Genomic DNA, 19,380 nt, shown 5'->3' on the forward strand with positions numbered 1-19,380 from the left:
GGCACAAGCATAGCAATTGCTATGGTTGAGACTCTGGACAGTATATTTGACCCATTCTATCCAGGCATTCACATCCCCATACGCTGTTTCAATCTCAAATGTTTGAACTGCTGCATTTCAAAGAGGGCCTCCTGTTTTCTCTCCTGTTTTCTCCTTGAGTTTCTCCCTTTCTCTGATGGCAATAGAGGATCGTTTCCATACAGCTATTCTCAATCTGGCTGTTGGGTCTCTACCAGTTATTTGTTCCCTCTGCTCAATTGTCGTTGGGCATTTAAATCTCCACAACCTGACACCTCACAAGCATCAAACGTGACAGATTGTGGTACATAACCCTCTGTCACATTCACCCATATTTTTATGGGGTATCCCATCTTACTATTATCTGGTCATGCCTTTTCCAAGTTGCCGATTGACCAAGGCTTTCTCTGAGGCCTACAATCACTAAAAGCAAAATTAATAATTGATTTTTCCCTGTCATTATTTTTAAACCTTAGGTTTCCAAATAATTATCAATACAAAGAATAAGATATACACTACTACTATAACAAACCCCCCTTGGGAACACTTCAATTCACTATAGGTCTGTCCTTTCTCTCAATCACAAGTCACACTCATTAGTTACCTGTGAAAATAAAAGGTTAGTTTACAATTGCAAGCTCTTATCCTGCTCAGAGTCCACTATGACGTTTTTCTTTTTGATTTTATTTTTCAACAAGTCTTCTGTAGGAACAACTTTCCCGGTACTAGGGTCGACAGATGCCTTCACTCGAGTATAGTGAGTCCAACCTTTTTCCGCAGTTCCTATGGCTGTTTCAGTGGTTAGTAGTACTTGGAAGTGTCCTTCCCATTCAGGCCGGAGTTGATCCTTTCCAGGTCTGAATCAGGACCCAATTTCCCACGGGTCCTGAGAAATGACAAAGAAGAGGACAACCCCAGAATACAGTTCTTAAGAAAACTCTCTTGTTTCGAATTGTGGTATCTCATCCCTTCTGCCCAGATAGGGTAATCCGAACAGCATCTCATACGGTGAAATTCCTATATCGTTTCTTGGTGCTGTTTGAACCTGTAGGAGTGCTAAAGGTAAACATTTTACCCAAGGAAGTTGGGTTTTTAACGCTAATTTAGTTAATTTCTTCTTTAATGTCTGGTTAATTCGCTTTACCTTCCCAGAAGAGGAGGGGTGACAGGGGGTGTGAAAATCCCACTCAATCTCTAAGGCCTGCATTAACCCTTGCAGTACTTGTGAAGTGAAATGACTTCCTTGATCTGAATCAATGTTTTCAGCTATCCCATATCTAGGGACTATTTGCTCCAGTGATACCTTAGCCACCGTGTTTGCAGTGGCAGATACGGAGGGGAAAGCTTACACCCATCCAGTCACGTGGTCAACTAGGACAAACAAGTACTTAAATCTCCCTCCTTTAGGTAACTCAGTAAAGTCTACCTGTATACTTTGGAAAGGTCGAATCCCTGGCTCCCGTCCCCCTCTAGGTGAGTTACGGATGACCTTTTTATTTACCCTTTGACATATGGTACATCCTCTGCATATTTGCTTCACTAAAGTGTATATTCCTACACAGACATACTGTCTTAGCACAACATCACACATTGCTTGCACCTCCCAATGACTCTCTTGATGTAAAATGATTAATATTTGCCTCATTGGTGCTTTATTCAGCATTTCTCTCCCATCAGGGAGTATCCATTTTCCCTCAGACTTCGTGGCTCCTGATTCCTTAAAGAAATCTCTCTTAAAAACTTTTTAGTTCTTTCTTAGTTTTCAACAATTCCCTGAATCCTCTCTGGATTTATTCTCCGTTTTCCCTCAGACATTAGATGCCTTAAATACCTGACTTCTCTTTCTACATATTGTAATTTATTTTTCAATACTCCCAAGCCCTGCTTTCCCAGAAAGTTGAATAGCTTGTTAGTAGCTTCCTTCACAACTGTTTTCTCCTGTCCTGACGATAAACGATCATACACATTTTGTAATAGAAATTCCTCCTCGGGAGGTTGGAATTGCTCCAAAATCTGTTCTAGAACTTTGCCCAAATTAATCGGTGGCCCTGTAAACCCCTGAGGTAAAACTGTCCATATGTATTGTTGCTTCCGCCCCCACTTCAGAGTCTTTCCAGTCAGAGGTGAATATATCTTTGCTCTCAGGGCCTCAGGATTCATCCCCAAGTACTTTCTCATTTTGACCCCAAGTCTCTCATATGATTTCTGTGTTGCACACTATTATTATTCCAGCCAGGATCGGCAAGTGGTTATTTCTGCCATGCCGGTATTACCCCTGGTCCTGGAGGATGAGCTCTTTCCCATTTTTGTATAGCATCTCTCCTCCTGATCATTCCCATTTCTTTCCCTGTAAACAACATATTTATATACATAATTCCCCCTCCCCAAGAGTATAAGTTAGGTCCTAGGAAACTCCTAACCTCTCTGCTGGTAAGGAGGGGGGGGAAGTTCACTTAAGAGGATACACAGTTAGTGTTAGTACTGTTAGTATCAGGGAAGGCAAAATTCTCAGTACCTCTTCTACCTTGTTCTAATTCTTGCCAGAGCCTAGAGTACGCTCTTCTCTAGGGACAGTGTTAATTGCAGTCCCTGTCTCCTTTCCTGGAGCGACTGCTGCTGCCACCGGTGCAATATTAGGATTATAGGGAGCATAACTTGGCTCTTCCTCCAAAAAAAAAGGAATCTTATTGTTTACACATAAATTTAAAGCCTGAATTTTCATCAGGCCTGTATTTTGGCCAAAATACTGCTGTTTCCTTAATTGGTTCTTTTGTCCAGACTAATACACAATATTTAACCATATTCATTTTTTTTTTTTACCATCTCCTCTAATTTTGAGATTATTTTTCCAATTTCTTATAATTCTTCAGGAAGAACTTTCGGTAGGCACTCCCCCAGGGATATCTCCCTGTCCCCTGGAACTCATATTTCCCATTTTTCCTATTCAGGAAAATTGGGGTGTACTGCCAAGCACTTCCCCGTGCAAGGGATACCGCACACCTATGAGTTTACCAGATTCCCTGGTGTACTTCCGAGCACTTCCCCGTGCAAGGATTAATGTACACCAAATTTCCCTGGTGTACTGCCAAGCACTTCCCCGTGCGAGGCTTACCGCACACCAAATTTCCCTGGTGTACTGCCAAGCACTTCCCTGTGCAAGGGCTTATCATACACCAAATTTCCCGAGACTCTTCGTTTCTCTCCCTTATCTCACGCTTCATCCGTCTCTGGCCGCGCCCCTCGCGGAGTTACGGAACCGCAGATCAGGACTCCACACTCGCTCCGTACAAAAGTACGTCTCAATCACACATCACACAGAGTCTCACCCGACCCCCAAGGCAATACTTAATATTTCTTACCTTGGTCTGTGCACAGAGTTACCGGATCAATTCTTAAAACCCGGAGTGCCTACCTTCTTCCTTTCCCCACTACTTCACGGATCCTGCCTCTTTAATCAGTCTCGGGCCCTCTGTCAGCTCTCCGCAGAACCGCCACCGTCGATGCACAGGACCACTGAAATCAGCGCGGCATGCCTTCCTGCTGCTGCGGCGGTGGGGCTCCCCGGTAGGTGACTGGATCCCGGACGAGCCCCCAAATTGTGAGAAACACTCCATAGCCAATAACTTAGGCTCAGGCGAGGATCTCAGTGAAGTAGTAATTTATTCGCGATTGCAATGGCGGGCGCCCCACAAGCAGGAGAGTGCACCTACTGGTTCCAAAAACATAGTTTATATACTTTTTGATGACAGGACCCTCCCCTGTTTCCCCACTGGAGTGGGTAATCCAGGTTCACAATCTATCTGATGCTTCACAGACAATGCCTGGCCTTCAGCTGCCGGCCTGTTTTTGAGATGGTAATGTTTTCTCCCCTTATCTGGCTTGACTTAACATAGTGATTTTCACCTGATCGCTCTAAGGAGTCTGGTTGTCTGCATTTTAGGAGGTCACCTGCTGAGCTTTCTTATCACTGTAAGCATATCTCAATACCACATTCCTTCCTTCTATACAATGTAACACTGCAAAAACAACATTTCTATTCCCACAAATGGCCACTGCAGAGACCTAATTGGAATAATCAGGACCCCGTACACCGTGGTCATATGCAGGATCTAAGAATCATTATTATACAAGGGATTAGGGAATCAGTCCCGAGAGGTCACAACATTAATAGGGCCTTTAGCGAACAGCAAAAAAAAGATGAAACCCCGACGGAGTGGCTAGAGAGGCTGCGTAAAAGTCTGCAGCTGTATTCGGGGGTGGATCCGGGGACTCCTGTGGGGGAGGCCCTACTGAAAACTCAATTCGTGGCAAAATCTTGGCCGGATATTAGGAAGAAATTAGAGAAGATAGAAGATTGGCAGGCTCGGGGTCTGGACGAGTTGTTAAGGGAAGCACAGAAAGTGTTTGTCAGGAGAGAGAATGAGAAGGAGAAAAAACAAGTGCGAATGATGGTGGCAGCGGTCAGAGAAGGACAGAGGATGATTGAGCATAAACAAGGGTCTGGAGTGGCTTATCGGAAGCAAGGGGGGGGACAGGTCAATTGCTCGCAGACCGAGAGACGTGACTTGCTTTTACTGTAATAGAAAGGGTCACATGAAAAGGGAATGTCGACAGAGGTTGGCTGATGAGAAAATGTTCAAGGAAGATTAGGGGTGTCAGGGGCTCTATTTGCTGGGGACCTGGAATACCACTGAACCCTTGATAAAATTAAAAGTAGGTCCCCAGCGAAAGGAGGTGGAGTTTCTCATAGATACAGGGGCTGAAAGATCTACAGTCCAAGTTCTGCCTCCGGGGTGTAATATATCGACTGAGAAGGTACAGGTGATTGGGGCTAAAGGGGAACTGTTTGGGGTCCCCGTTATAAAAGAAATGCTGATTGAATCTAATTCGAAATTGGGGATAGGGTCTTTGCTTTTGGTACCTGAGGCATGTTATAAGTGAGACCATACAAATTTCTTGGTCTATCAGAAATATTTTATTAATTAAGTAAGCAGGCACAAGCAAAACAGCGCTGGGCGGCTGGGGAGTCTCCGCTCCACCACAGCACGCAACTTTCCCTTTTCAGTGTCGCCGTTTTATAGCATCCAAGTTTCGGCTTGTCAGGACTTGTTGGACCTTCTGAAGCTGTGCAGTTCGTTGTTGGGGGTCGTTGTTTTTCTTTCAATGATCATGCATTGTGCTCGTGTTCAAGGGGGAGGGTAGTGAAGCGGGAAACAGTATTTCACAGAGTCTTTGTTTTACCAAGGATGTTTATCCAACACCCCCACCCCACTATCTACTTGCTTAGTCTTCCCCCTTAACAAGGTCGTAAATTGCAAAACCTTATCTTCTCAGCAGATCCTCTGAATTCCTTTTAAAGACAATGAACAAACACCCGCTAATTTATCACAATCCCTCCTTTTTCTTTTTCTAACATATTTTGTTCATTGATGAATTTTTGAAGCACTTGTTTGCTCAATATTAAAGTTTCTGCGTCATCCTCCTCCTGTTCAAGAGATTCATATTTCGCACGCACAAGCATAAGGTGAGCTGCCTCTAATCGGTTTTTTTACAATCGCGATTATTCGATTGAATATACATGGTACAAAAGTTAGTGTTAATATGAGCAGCAACAAAGGTCCTGCTATAGTTGATAGCAGTGTAGTGAGCCAAAGTGAGTAATTAAACCAGGATTCATACCAGTTCTGGTGGGCTTCATTTTCTATTTTTCGTTTTTCTAACCCTTCTCTCAATTTAGTCATTGTATCCCTTACTACTCCAGTATGATCTGCATATACACAACACTCCTCTCGTAGGGCTGCACACAATCCTCCTTGTTGTAGAAAAATCACATCTAATCCCCTACGATTTTGTCGTACAGATTTCTCTAAAGCTGATACAGATTGCTCGATACGGGCCAAATCCTCATCTACAGCAATGCGTAGAGAGGTAAATTCTTGGCTTTGTTTTACCAGAGAGGTAATTTCAGTTCCGGCTCCTGCAGCCCCCAGAATCATCAGAGTGGCTAAAGTGACAGCCGTAATAGGCTCTCTCTTCCTTAAGTGTTTTTTTGCCATAGCATGTTGGATGTACATATACTCCTCAGAATGGTAAAGAATCCTAGGTATAATTACTACCTGTACACAAAAATCATGAGACGAGTTGAACAATTTCAAAGATAAGCATGGAGTTACCCCCAGAGACGAACATACCCATCTGGTGTTATCTGCTGGTATTAACCATTTTTCTTTGTCTAATTGTGTAACATTTTCTGTAATATTGCATAGATGGAACTTCTTACTGTGAGAAACACTCCGTAGCCAACAACCCAGGCCCAGGCGGGGATCTCAGTGAAGTAGCAATCCATTCGCGATTGCAATGGCGGGCGCCCCACAAGCAGGAGAGCGCACCTACCATCTCCAAAAACACAGTTTATATACTTTTTGATGACAGGACCCTCCCCTGTTTCCCCACTGGAGTGGGTAATCCAGGTTCACAATCTATCTGATGCTTCACAGACAATGCCTGGCCTTCAGTTGCCGGCCTGTTTTTGAGATGGTAATGTTTTCTCCCCTTATCTGGCTTGACTTAACATAGTGATTTTCACCTGATTGCTCTAAGGAGTCTGGTTGTCTGCATTTTAGGAGGTCACCTGCTGAGCTTTCTTATCACTGTAAGCATATCTCAATACCACATTCCTTCCTTCTAAACAATGTAACACTGCAAAAACAACATTTCTATTCCCACATCACCAGGGACCGTGCCTACGCACCTGCCATTCCCAGTTACTTCCGTTAACGTTATTCCTACATCCCTTCCCCAATTGCATTGTGGGGGATCGGTTTCGTTTGAACGGGTGGTCTCTCCCAGATCCCCAATGGCGTCGTAATATGAGGGCCTTATATCAAGACATAACCAGCAAGGTCTAGGCACGTCTGGATTTGGTTGATTCAACAACTGATAACTAGCATTCATGATTCTCCATATGTTATTCCCGGTCACCCCTTCATTTCTAATCCCATACTCCGGGTTTACTGATTTATTAGCAACCTCCAGTGGTTTAGGGCTATTAGGAGTTAGCATTCTAAAAGCTTGTGTAGGCTGAATCCTCAAAACACTCCCCGACAGTTTCTGATTTGGTCCCACCCGTTGGGGACTCTTAGTCTCTTCCTTCTTTATATAGATGATGCCTCCCCTATCAGTCCCCCAGCAGTAGTTATCTGCTGAACAACATGGTGATCTTCCCATCTAATCAGGCTCCATTTAAAAGGTTTGTGAGGGTGCGCAGACCCAGGAACAGTGTAAACAATCGTACCCATTACTATGTATCGCAAAAAAATAAAATGGCTAGGGCCCATTTTCCAGAGTTCTTTACCTGGCCACGTAATTCCCCACCGTTTCACTCTCTGCCTCGCTTGTCAGTTCGGTTGCAGCGAACTACAAGGTGCAGGTTCTTCTCGGCAGCAGCAGTGTTCTTCAGGGGAGTTTCTCAGGTAACCGCGACCTTTTTCTGATCAAACAGGGTCCCCTCTCCTCCTTTTTTTTTTTACGATACATAGACAGTTAGACCATACTTATCGAGTTCGTTTCAACGTGAGCTTTAAGTCATCAGGGCCTGCGACCGCTTCCCATTCGCTTTTCTGGATCGGTCCTTTCACGCGACTGGCATGCGTTCACCCCTTCTCAGCCGTCCGGATAGCCGTCTCTGTGATAAGTAAAACAACATAGGGGCCTCCCCACCGTGGTGTTAAAGACGTTTCTTTCCATGTCTTAATTAGAACCCTATCTCCAGGTTGTATCCTATGGATTGCTATATCTAGCCACCAAGCCTTTCGCTTGCAACTCCCTCCGTTGGTTCATAAGCTGTATTAAATAAGGTTTTAATTGGATATCCTGTACCTGGGGGTGATCAGATGGCATCTCTAAATCATAAGGCATACCATACAGCCTTTCAGAAGGTGAGATTCCGACATCGGCTCGGGGCTGTGTCCGGATATTCAATAGTGCAAGCGGTAAACATTTCACCCAGGAGGTTTTAGTCTCTATCATAAGCTTTGTTAGTTGCTTTTTAATTTCACCATTCATTCGTTCTACCTTTCCCGAACTCTGAGGATGCCAGGGAGTGTGATATTCCCATTTAATTCCCAGAGCCTTCATCGTGTCTCGGGATACCTTTGACACAAAGTGTGGGCCTCGATCAGAGTCAATTGCTTCTATTACCCCGTATCTGGGTATGATGCTTTCTAATAATATCTTTACCACGGTTTGAGCTGTGGCCCTTGCCGTAGGGAATGCTTCAACAAAGTTTGTGAGGTGGTCTACAATAACTAACAAGTATCTATATCGCCCCGTTTTTGGAAGTTCAGTAAAATCTAATTGAATCTTTGCAAAAGGTCGATGTGCCAATTCTCGTCCTCCTCCCGGGACAAGTTATGCAATCATTTACGATCCTCTTTGCTATATTATAAATCCCTATACACATATAATATGTGGCAAATTGATCCACCAACGCCTGAGTACCCCAGTGCGTCTGTTCATGAAATCTCCGTAGCACCCTCATAGCTACTGATTTTGGTAACACTTCCCGTCCATCAGGCAGTACCCATTTCCCTTTATCGGTTTTTTTCGAACCCCCATTTGTGTCATCTTGTCTTCTTCTGTAATAGTGAAACAGAGTAAGGGGAGGGGAATGGGTCCATTCGACCACAGGGAGTTAGTCGGCCCGCACTTGTAGCAGTTTTTATAAGGCGGGCTTTCTTCCTCAGAACAATTGCATTCAATCCCATCAACTCCCCATTCACTCCAGCAATCATAACATGGAAATTCCTTTAAGTCTTTCCCACAGTATTAAGTATTATATTAAGCATTATTATATATTATTATATTATTATTATATTAATTACTATATCTTAAGTATAAGTATTAAGTATTTCCCACAGTCTGGGCAATCTTCCCTCGTTCTTCTAATTCTTATACTCATTAATGCTGCCCTTTTTGCCTCCTGATCTGCTAGATTATTACCCCTAACCTGAGGGGTGAGGCCTTTTTGATGCCCTTTTATATGTACTACGGCAATTTCTTTGGGCTCTCTGATAGCTTGTAAAACCTGGGTAATCAATTCCTGATGTATTAAACCCTTTCCTTGTGAACTGATGAGCCCCCTTTCTTCCCATATTTTACCAAATGTATGTACTACCCCATAAGCATATTTTGAATCTGTATATATTGTACCGCTTTTATTTTTCAACAATTTTAGGGCCCGCAATATGGCATATAGCTCGCAAGCTTGGGCGGACCAGCTAGGACTCAAAGGTCCAGATTCCACTATCTCAAATGTTTTCCCGTTTACTAACGCGTATCCTGATTTTTGCTTTCCCTCGACTACTCTCGAGGAACCATCCACATATATCTGTTCACCGATGGGTAATTCCACCTCCTCTAGATCAGGTCTCAATTTCGTTTGCTCTTCTATATTTCGGAGGCAATCGTGTCCTAAGGACTCATTTGGTTCCCCATAAAGAAATTGAGCAGGGTTCTGTAGGGAGGTTGTTCCTAATGTTAATTTTGGAGAGGAAATCAAAATTCCTTCATATTTTAATAATCTGGCGTCAGTGATCCATTTCTCTGCCTTCTGTTGCAGTACCCCGCATATATTGTGTAGAGATATTACTTTGATTTCCCCCCCAAAAGTGATCTTCTGTGCTTCTTCCGCTAACAAGGCAGCAGCTACCACTACCTGCAAACAGTTTGGCCAACCCCGGCTAACCGGATCCAATAATTTAGACAAATAGGCCACAGGTTTGTTTTTTTTTTTAACTCCTTGCCCATTCTTGGGCCAGCACTCCGTATGCCGTGCCTTCTGCGCTGTTCACAAAAAAAAAAACAAAACAGCCTCCTTAAATCTGGTAAGCTTAACACTGGGGGGGGCGTACTAGTTCCTCCTTTAACTTGTTCAGTCGTTCCTCATCTTCTTTTGTCCATTTGAGTAATCCATCCTTATTCAGCTTGTTATATAAAAATTTAACCTTTCCACTATAATCTTCTATCCATTGTCTACAGTATCCGGTCAACCCTAACAGTTGCCGTACCTGCCTTTTAGTTCGCGGGGACGCTAAAGCCAATATTCCACTGATTCTGCCTGGGTCTAACTTCTTAGTCCCCTTACTTAACTGGTGACCCAGGTACTTTATCTCTTGCTCCACAATTTGTAATTTTGCCCCTCCTTTTTCTTTTAAAGGGTACAGAGGGTACAGATTAACTCGATTCTCTGAGCCAATCCAAAGGCTCCCCTCTAAACAAATAAACAATATTCGCTCCCCTCTAAACAAAAAGGTTCCTTTGTATTTACATAAATGTTTAAGGCTTGGCAAACCCAGTCTTCAAACGACCCAAATATGGGCCAATAATTTGCCTACCTCCCCAAACTTCAACACAATAATGAATCATTTTTACTTTATCCTTTCCCCGCCTAAAAGGGGAATCACTCCAATTCTTAATCATTAACCCCAGTGGACTATCTGGGGGAATAGGGGGCAACCTAGCACTAGGCATTACCCCACCCATGGTGTTAGTGTAGCAACCACATAACCACCAAGTGATTATATGAAGGTGCTTTATTCAGCGCTGGAAGCCGGGGCAGGTGCCCAAATCTGGCTTCAAGTCCCGTTACTTCCCAGCCATTATTTATACATACAATATTGCGTCAGGTATACATATTCATTACAGGTTGCAACATCAGCCTCGCTTTTCATTCTAATTAGCTCCCCTCCCCTTTGCACATGCGTGGCGCACTCTGGTGGTCGTCCAGGTGGTCGTCCAGATGAAGTAAGGAGTCTTCCTCTCCGCTGAACTCTTTCACCTTTCTCACTCGACGCATGCTCCCTTCGCTCCTTGGTTCTGCTTCAACTCATTTCATCATCTCCAGGCCCTTATCCAAGGTCAGGTTGCACCTATTCCCTCCCGGGGTTCCCCTCCAACGATTCTTTTGATTATTCAATGTACTCCCTAAGTTTCCAGTGTACCTAGATTACTCGATAATGTAAGTACATTTAATGATATTTAATTATACCGTATAATCCATCACCTGAGAAACATTAATAGAACATCCATTCGATTCTCCCCAACACTAACAATGGGACCAGAAGGCTTACTCTTCTTCTGTCCCATCTTCCGGAGTGCCTTCACACACACACAGCCGCTTCCCCCTGGTTGTGGCCTGTAGTTGTAAATTTAAATCTTTGAACCCCTTCCTGGTCACCTTTGCCAACCTGTTTACTTGGCCCATTAAGCTATATATTATTTCCCTATTCCGGTATGTTGCTATTGGGGCAAATAGTGATTCTATCACCCATCCTATCCTGATTGCGGTTGAGGGATCTTGCCAATCATCATCTTGGTCTACCTCTCTTCTTATTCTAGTTTGCAATTTTATCGGACTCCCTTTAAAAGGAGATTTCTTCCAAAGCGGACACAAGGTGGGTAAGCCTAGTGTTATTTCTTTTGCCGGACCATCTAGTCCCAGGTGCGTTGTCCAGGTTCCATCATTAGCGGCCCATACGAAGTATCCCATACTCTGTATTGTTGAATATTTGCAATTTACCTTGATTCTCTTGTTGCTCTTCTGACTGGTTATATTTCCGTTGACTCGCAGTCCCCTACATGCACATCCGGTTGCTAAAGCTATTTTTACTGGGAGTAAAGGTATGGTTTTCAGGTCCGTATCGCAGTTCAGTATCTGGGTGCAGTTCCACCACGGGATTGCCTTCACTCGTTCTCGACTACTGGTTTCCCTTTGATCTGCCATATATTCTTGGTCCCTTTGACTATCATTTCTTTCACCAGTCCATTGTATGCACCAGGGAGTATTTCCTCCATATTGATATCTCTGCAGTATGCTCATGGTCCATGCGCTATCCCAGCCTTCTAATTCTCCTGATTCATTTACTTCTTCGCATACCCATTTAACTTTTTCTTGTGATTTTGTACGTTGCTCATCATACTCACACCATCCTAGTCGTCCGCTCATGGTGTTTAAATTTGTGAATTGATAGTTTCTTTTCTTTTCACATTCTGAGTAGTAGGCAACTATCCTCTCCCTATAATATCCCTCGACCTTCTCCGTTTCCACCGTCTTTTCTGCTCTACATTGAATTGTTTTATTCCGCTCAATTTGGGGCAATGAAGATGTTATTATGCCCCATGGTATAGGGTCTCCTGCTGACTTGGGTACAGGTAAACAAGCAGTTACCTGACTCACATTCTGCATTATTGCAAAATCCCTAATCAAACCTATCATCAGATTTTCTTCTCGATTCCTTACTACCCATGGCATTCCTGGTGTTGTAGGCTGAATTGATCTTTTCCTTCTGGCTCTACTGTTACCCTGTAACCTACAACAATGACCAGGCCTAATTTCATAGCCCTCTTTTCTTCTCAAATTCTCACCAATTCTTACCAAGCACCTATACTCTCCTTGATCTTCAAGAGTCAGGTTCCGGGAGTGCAGCTTTACACCTCCTTCTCTCCCTTGACACTTTTCATTTACCCACCTTTTCGTTCTCCAGCGTTCCCATAATCCCTCATGCCCGCCCTTGTTGTAAATCGCATCGGGGTCTTGCGGGGGGTCTCGAGTCTTTTCCTGTATAATCCGGGCTTTAGACAGATCTATCGGGGAATCACTTTTGACCCTGCAAATCAGAGTGGCATTATTTCCAACATATGTGGTCTTATTCTCTTTCTTCTGAGGTATTTTCAGAGAAGCAGCATTTATCTCGCCATAATACGATAGTACCCACCAACCCCCAAACACTCCCAAAATTTGATAAATAATCATATCAAATACTCTGAATCTTTAACTTTGTAGGGCCCAGTGGTTGCGCCTCCCACAGTCTCGGTACTCGTTTTACCCGAGTATAATGTATCCAGGTATCTACCCCTTCCACCTTAACAGCGGTGAAGGTTACCAGTAGAACTTGGTAAGGTCCGTCCCACCGTTCTTTCAAGGGTTCTTCGTTCCAATTTTTAATGTAGACTTTGTCTCCTGGCTGTATATCATGCACTGGGTTCTCCAAGGCCAGGGGTCGGTTCCACACCAGAACGCTGCGTAGTCGAGCTAAAGTTTTACCAAGGGATAGAACATAGTTATATATATCCTGTTTACCGGTAACATGCATATTTGGGTTCGGTTCAGGAGACTCGTAAGGTTTTCCATACATGATTTCATAAGGACTTACTGACATCCCACTTCTTGGCTTTATTCTAATTCTTAGCAAAGCTATCGGTAAGGCCTGTGGCCACTGTATCTTAGCCTCCTGACAGATTTTGCTTAATTGACCTTTTAAAGTTTGGTTCATCCTTTCTACTTGACCACTAGATTGAGGCCTCCATGGGGTATGTAAGTTCCAGGTAATTCCTAGTAACCTACTAACCTCCTTAACCACATTGGCAGTGAAATGTGGTCCCCTGTCTGAAGAAATACCCAGTGGTACACCAAATCTAGGGACTATTTCCCGTAGTAACCATTTTACCGTTTCCTTTGCTTGGTTGGTGCGACAGGGAAGGGCCTCCGGCCATCCTGAAAAAGTATCAACCCCTACCAATAGGTATTTATAACCTCTTGCTTTAGGCAGTTCCACAAAGTCTATTTGCCAGTAATCTCCAGGCTCTATTCCAGCTCTAATTCTCCCCATCTCAGCATGTTTCCTTGCTACCGGGTTATTCTTTAAGCAAAGCTCACATTTTGACATTACTGATTTTGCCATTGTTAACATGTGTACCGAGATGACACCTCGTTTCAAATAGGTCACCATTGCTTCTGCACCCCAGTGACATTCGTTATGTTTTATTTGTAAAATTTCTCGCATTATTATAGGAGGCACTATGAGTTGTCCTGTCGTAGTCACATACCACCCGTCAGGATTCTTCTGGGCCTTCACCAAATTTGCAAGTCTCTCATCTTCTGCGGAATACCTTGGGTTTTTAGGTAATTTGAAACAAGAGAGGCCTACCTTCGATGGAATTAGAGCCATTACTTTCCGTACTTCACGCGCGACCTTCCGGGCCGTCAAATCTGCCAATCTGTTACCTTCTGCAATCTCTGACATCCCTCCTTGATGAGCTTTACAATGCATTATGGCCACCTGTTGGGGTTTCTGTACAGCTGTTATTAATTTCAATATTTCTTCCTGATATTTTATATTAGTCCCTTGTGAGGATAGCATTCCCCTTCCTTTCCATAATGCCCCATGTACATGAACTACCCCGAATGCATATTTTGAATCTGTCCAAATATTCACGTTCTTACCCTCGCTTAGTTCCAGGGCTCGTGTCAGGGCGACTATTTCTGCTCGTTGGGCTGAAGTCCCCGGAGGTAGGGAATTTGCCTCAATCACTACCTTTGATGTAGTTACCGCGTATCCTGCATAACGAGTCCCATTTTCCACAAAGCTGCTTCCATCCGTGAAAAGTTCCCAATCCGGTCTCCCCAGAGGCTGATCCTTTAAGTCTGTTCTGCTGGCATAGGTATGTTCGATGATCTCCACGCAATCATGACTGAGGTCTCCTTCCTCCGCAGTTGTTCCTAGAAACACTGCTGGGTTCAATAGGTTAGTAGTACTTAAGATTACATCATCTTGCTCAGTTAGTATAGCTTGATATTTCATCATTCGGCTGGGCGATAGCCAATGGCCCCCCTTTTGCTCCAATACCGTAGTCACCATATGTGGCACGAACACTTCAATTCGTTTCCCTAATGTGAGCTTCCTGGCTTCCTGTATTAAAAGGACTGTGGCTGCCACGGCCCTTAAACACGAGGGCCATCCGGCGCTTACCGCATCCAGTTGTTTAGAAAAATACCCCACAGGTCTTTTCCAGCTCCCAAGTCGCTGGGTCAGTACTCCTAATGCCAATCGTTGTCTCTCATGCACAAACAGCTGAAAGTCCTTTGATAAGTCCGGCAAGCCCAAGGCAGGCGCCTTTATCAGGGCTTCTTTTAATTTCTTAAAGGCCTCTTGTTGTGGCTTTCCCCAGGTAAATGTACAGGCCTTTTGGGTTTCATAGAGGGGCTTTGCTATGAGTCCATAGTCCATTACCCACAGTCTACACCACCCGGCCATACCTAGGAAAGCCCGTAGTTCATGCAGATTTCGCGGCTCGGGGATTTCACAAATAGCTTGTATTCGGTTAACTCCCAATTTTCTTTGTCCTTGAGAAATTTCACATCCCAAATAAATTACTGTTGTGCACGCGATTTGTGCCTTTTGTTTAGAAACCTTATACCCATTTAGTCCCAATTGATTCAAAATATCAATAGTTACCTGAATACATTCCGACTCTCCTTCGGTAGCTATTAATATATCGTCCGCATATTGTAGCAGCAAGTATCGGTCCTTTGGTACCTGGATCTGTTCTTGGTTAATCCAGTCTTCTATTTCTTTAGCTAGTTGACTGCCGAAGAGGGTCGGGCTATTCTTGAATCCTTGAGGCAACCTTGTCCAGGTTAGTTGCATCTTTCGTCCGTTCCGTGGATTTTCCCATTCAAAAGCAAAAAGCTTTCTACTTTCCTTGTCAATGGGTATGCAGAAGAAGGCGTCTTTTAAATCAATTACCGTAAACCACTTATATTTCTCTTTTACAGATGTTAACAATGTATAAGGATTAGCCACCACTGGGTGAATATCTTTTGTTATTTCGTTTATTGCCCTAAGGTCCTGCACTAGCCTGTATTCCCCATTAGGTTTCTTTACCGGGAAAATTGGGGTATTATATTCAGATTTGCATTCCTCCAGAATGTGGTAGCTAAGAAATTTATCTATAATCTTTACTATCCCTAGCCTAGCTTCTAGCTTCAACGGGTACTGTTTAATCCGTACCGGTCGGGCCCCTTCCTTAAGTTCAATTTTTACTGGCTGGGCTAGTTTTGATTTTCCAGGCACGTCCGTTTCCCAGACAGCAGGCATTACTGCATTTTCTACCTCTTTTGGTATATGAGGAACAGCCTTCTCTTTAATCATTAATATTTGTCCCACTTTTGATTCCGGGATTTTCATAATCAATTCTCCATCTTCAAACATTATGGTAGCGTTTAGTTTAGTTAGCAAATCCCGTCCCAAAAGAGGAATAGGGCACTCAGGTACATATAAAAATTCATGCGTAATTTCTTTGCCTCCAAACCGTAAATCAAGGGGTTGTAAGAACGGCCGTATTTCCTCCTTCCCGGTGACACCTACAATAGTAGTCTTCTTTTCCCCTATTTTACCACTTAATCTATTGAGCACTGAATATGTGGCCCCTGTATCAATTAGAAATTTTACTTCCTTATTTCCTATTTGAATTTTTACCAAGGGCTCTTTAGTTTCTACTACCGGATCTCCTAGTCAGCTGCTATACTCCCCCAGAACCATTGCCCTAGCTGCTTCTTGGTTTCGGAACAAATTTCCCCCACCAATAGTTAGCTGTCCACGGAGAGGGCACTCGTTTTTCCAATGACCCTCCTCCTTACAATGGGCACATTGGTTAAAACCCAGCCGGTTTCCCCCTGAGCTCGGGTAGCCTCTCCTTGTTCCTCTACCCCGACCGTTAATATTTCCTCTTCCCCTGCCCCTTAATCCTGCATGTTCTCTCCCTTGAATTACTGCTAATAAGTTCTGTTGTTGCCTTTTTGTCATTTCTTTTTCTCTGTTATTATACACTTTCCAGGCTATTTCCAACAGCCTATCCAAATTTCTCAAATCTGCACCTTCCAACTTTTGCAATTTCTTCCTAATATCCTCTTGGGCTTGTCCCAGGAAAATGAGTGCTAATTGAGCTTTAGCTTGCTCAGTCTCTATGTCTAAATCTGTATGTTTCTTAGCAGTTTCTTTCAATCTCTCTAAAAAGGCGGAAGGTGATTCCGCTTTTTCTTGCCTGACATTATACAATTTTGACCAATTTATGGTCCGGGGCATGGCATTCTGTACCCCGACTTGTACCCAATCTTGATATCTCTTCAGCCTCCTTATTCCATCCCCTGTGTTATAATCCCATTGGGGATCCTCGGTGGGGAAGTTTTGATCTAGATTTCCAAGCACTAATCCATTTCGTATATCTTCTCGGGCTCTCTCTCCGGCTGCCCGCAATACCATGTCTTTTTCTGTCGAGTCCATCAAAGTATCCAGGATCACCTGGAGATCATCCCAATCGGGATTTTGGGTTTTAATTATCATTTTCATTACCCTAGCTACTTTATTTGGGTTTTCCCTGTAGGTGCCGGCTGCTTGTTTCCATATCATTAAATCCCCAGCTGAAAAAGGCACCTTAACATATACCGGTCCTTCTGTCCCCACTCCTTGCCTGAGGGGAGCGATTATTTTCCCTCCCTGTTCATTTATAGTTTCTCCTGCCCTTCGCTGTTGCCGGGTCCTATGTGACACAGGGGAGGCTAAAGTCGGGGATTCTCCATCACTACTGCTATCTTCCTTTTCTCTTTTCCCTCCCTGTCCTGGCTCTTCCGGCGGAGCCGACGGCGCAACTTCCAGATCAATATTTCCATTATTCATTTCCCATAATACTTATTATTCTCTATTGCCTGATGCTGTATACAGCGTCCCTCCTTAGTACATGCACAACAACGTTCCTCAGTTGAAACCTCAAGCACCATTATTCCACAAGCATGCTGCCATTCAGGCTTTCGGCGCAAATAAAAGAATAATTCCACATACGGCAGTTCATCATATTTTCCTTCCCGCTTACAAAATAGCATCAATTGTAAAATTGTATTATATTGCAATGTCCCATTCTCAGGCCAAGTTTCTTGGTCCTCTAGTTTATACTGTGGCCACCAAATGTTACAATAATCAATCAGCTTTCCTTTCCGCATTTCTTGACCAAAACCTCCCTCTTTCCAGTGTGCTAGCAAACACCCCAGTGGGGATGTTCGCGGGATAGGTACATCTTTTCCCAGAATTTCTTTAATCTTTTTCATTTTGAGCTTATGATACGGACCCAAAAGCTGTCGGAGCAGCAACACACTCTCCCGGAAGCTGCCGGAGCAGCAACACACTCTCCCGAAAGCTGCCGGAGCAGCAACAGCACACTTTCCAGAAGCTGCCGGAGCAGCAGCGTGCTTTTCCAAAAGCTGCCGGAGCAGCAGCGTGCTTTCCCAAAAGCTGCCGGAGCAGCAGCAGCACGCTTTCTACATACCAATAATACCTGGTGCTGACCCTTCAGCACAAACCAATACAATTACCAATGCCGAACCTGCAGAGCTTTCGCTCTGTCTAACGGACGGCGCCTAGGCTTACCCCGGGAGCTCCCTGCCCAACCGAGCGTGGCTTTCGCCGCGTCTGACCGGCAGGCTTTCCCAACCAAATCGGTACCGAATACCCAAAGTTAAAAGCACCTTTGCTTACCGCTCCAGTGGTACGTCGTGAGCAGCGGAGGTCGGTCGTGGTCGACTGCTCCCCGAGAATCCCTCGGTGCCGGCTGGAGCGAAACCGAGACACGATCCGCCTCAGCAGTGCCCACGCAGTCCCATCTGGGTCGCCAAAATGTTAGCGTAGCAACCACATAACCACCAAGTGATTCTATGAAGGTGCTTTATTCAGCGCTGGAAGCCGGGGCAGGTGCCCAAATCTGGCTTCAAGTCCCGTTACTTCCCAGCCATTATTTATACATACAATATTGTGTCAGGTATACATATTCATTACAGGTTGCAACATCAGCCTCGCTTTTCATTCTAATTAGCTCCCCTCCCCTTTGCACATGCGTGGCGCACTCTGGTGGTCGTCCAGGTGGTCGTCCAGATGAAGTAAGGAGTCTTCCTCTCCGCTGAACTCTTTCACCTTTCTCACTCGACGCATGCTCCCTTCGCTCCTTGGTTCTGCTTCAACTCATTTCATCATCTCCAGGCCCTTATCCAAGGTCAGGTTGCACCTATTCCCTCCCGGGGTTCCCCTCCAACGATTCTTTTGATTATTCAATGTACTCCCTAAGTTTCCAGTGTACCTAGATTACTCGATAATGTAAGTACATTTAATGATATTTAATTATACCGTATAATCCATCACCTGAGAAACATTAATAGAACATCCATTCGATTCTCCCCAACACTAACAATGGGACCAGAAGGCTTACTCTTCTTCTGTCCCATCTTCCGGAGTGCCTTCACACACACACAGCCGCTTCCCCCTGGTCGTGGCCCAGTCCCTCGCGGGATGTGGGAACCGCACTACTGAGGAGTCCGCACTCACTTCGTCCGCAATTGGACGTCTCACACAGACGCACTCCGGGATCACCAACCCCAACCGAACGGATCACCGGCCTATACTTACCCACCCCGTGGGTCTTCCTTCGGTCTTCATGCACAAAGATTGCTTGGGGTTACCGGTTTTATTTGCTTGTGCCTAA

The 19,380-nt window shown here is 44.3% G+C and overlaps 1 protein-coding gene and 1 long non-coding RNA gene across 6 annotated transcripts in view; one reads left to right on the forward strand and one right to left on the reverse strand.

The window, feature by feature from the left end:
- Positions 1-19,380, forward strand: part of LOC310888893 (ubiquitin-associated protein 1-like) — a 101,148-nt gene that overhangs the window by 69,942 nt on the left and 11,826 nt on the right. The window lies entirely within an intron of this gene.
- Positions 9,558-17,893, reverse strand: LOC310888921. The gene is made up of 2 exons (XR_014576259.1): positions 15,312-17,893; positions 9,558-14,587 (listed from the first exon to the last, which is right to left on the reverse strand). It is a non-coding gene; the product is annotated as an uncharacterized lncRNA (long non-coding RNA).

Source organism: Anser anser (assembly GCF_964211835.1).
Source record: "Anser anser genome assembly, contig: SUPER_W_unloc_3, whole genome shotgun sequence".
Taxonomy (NCBI): domain Eukaryota; kingdom Metazoa; phylum Chordata; class Aves; order Anseriformes; family Anatidae; genus Anser; species Anser anser.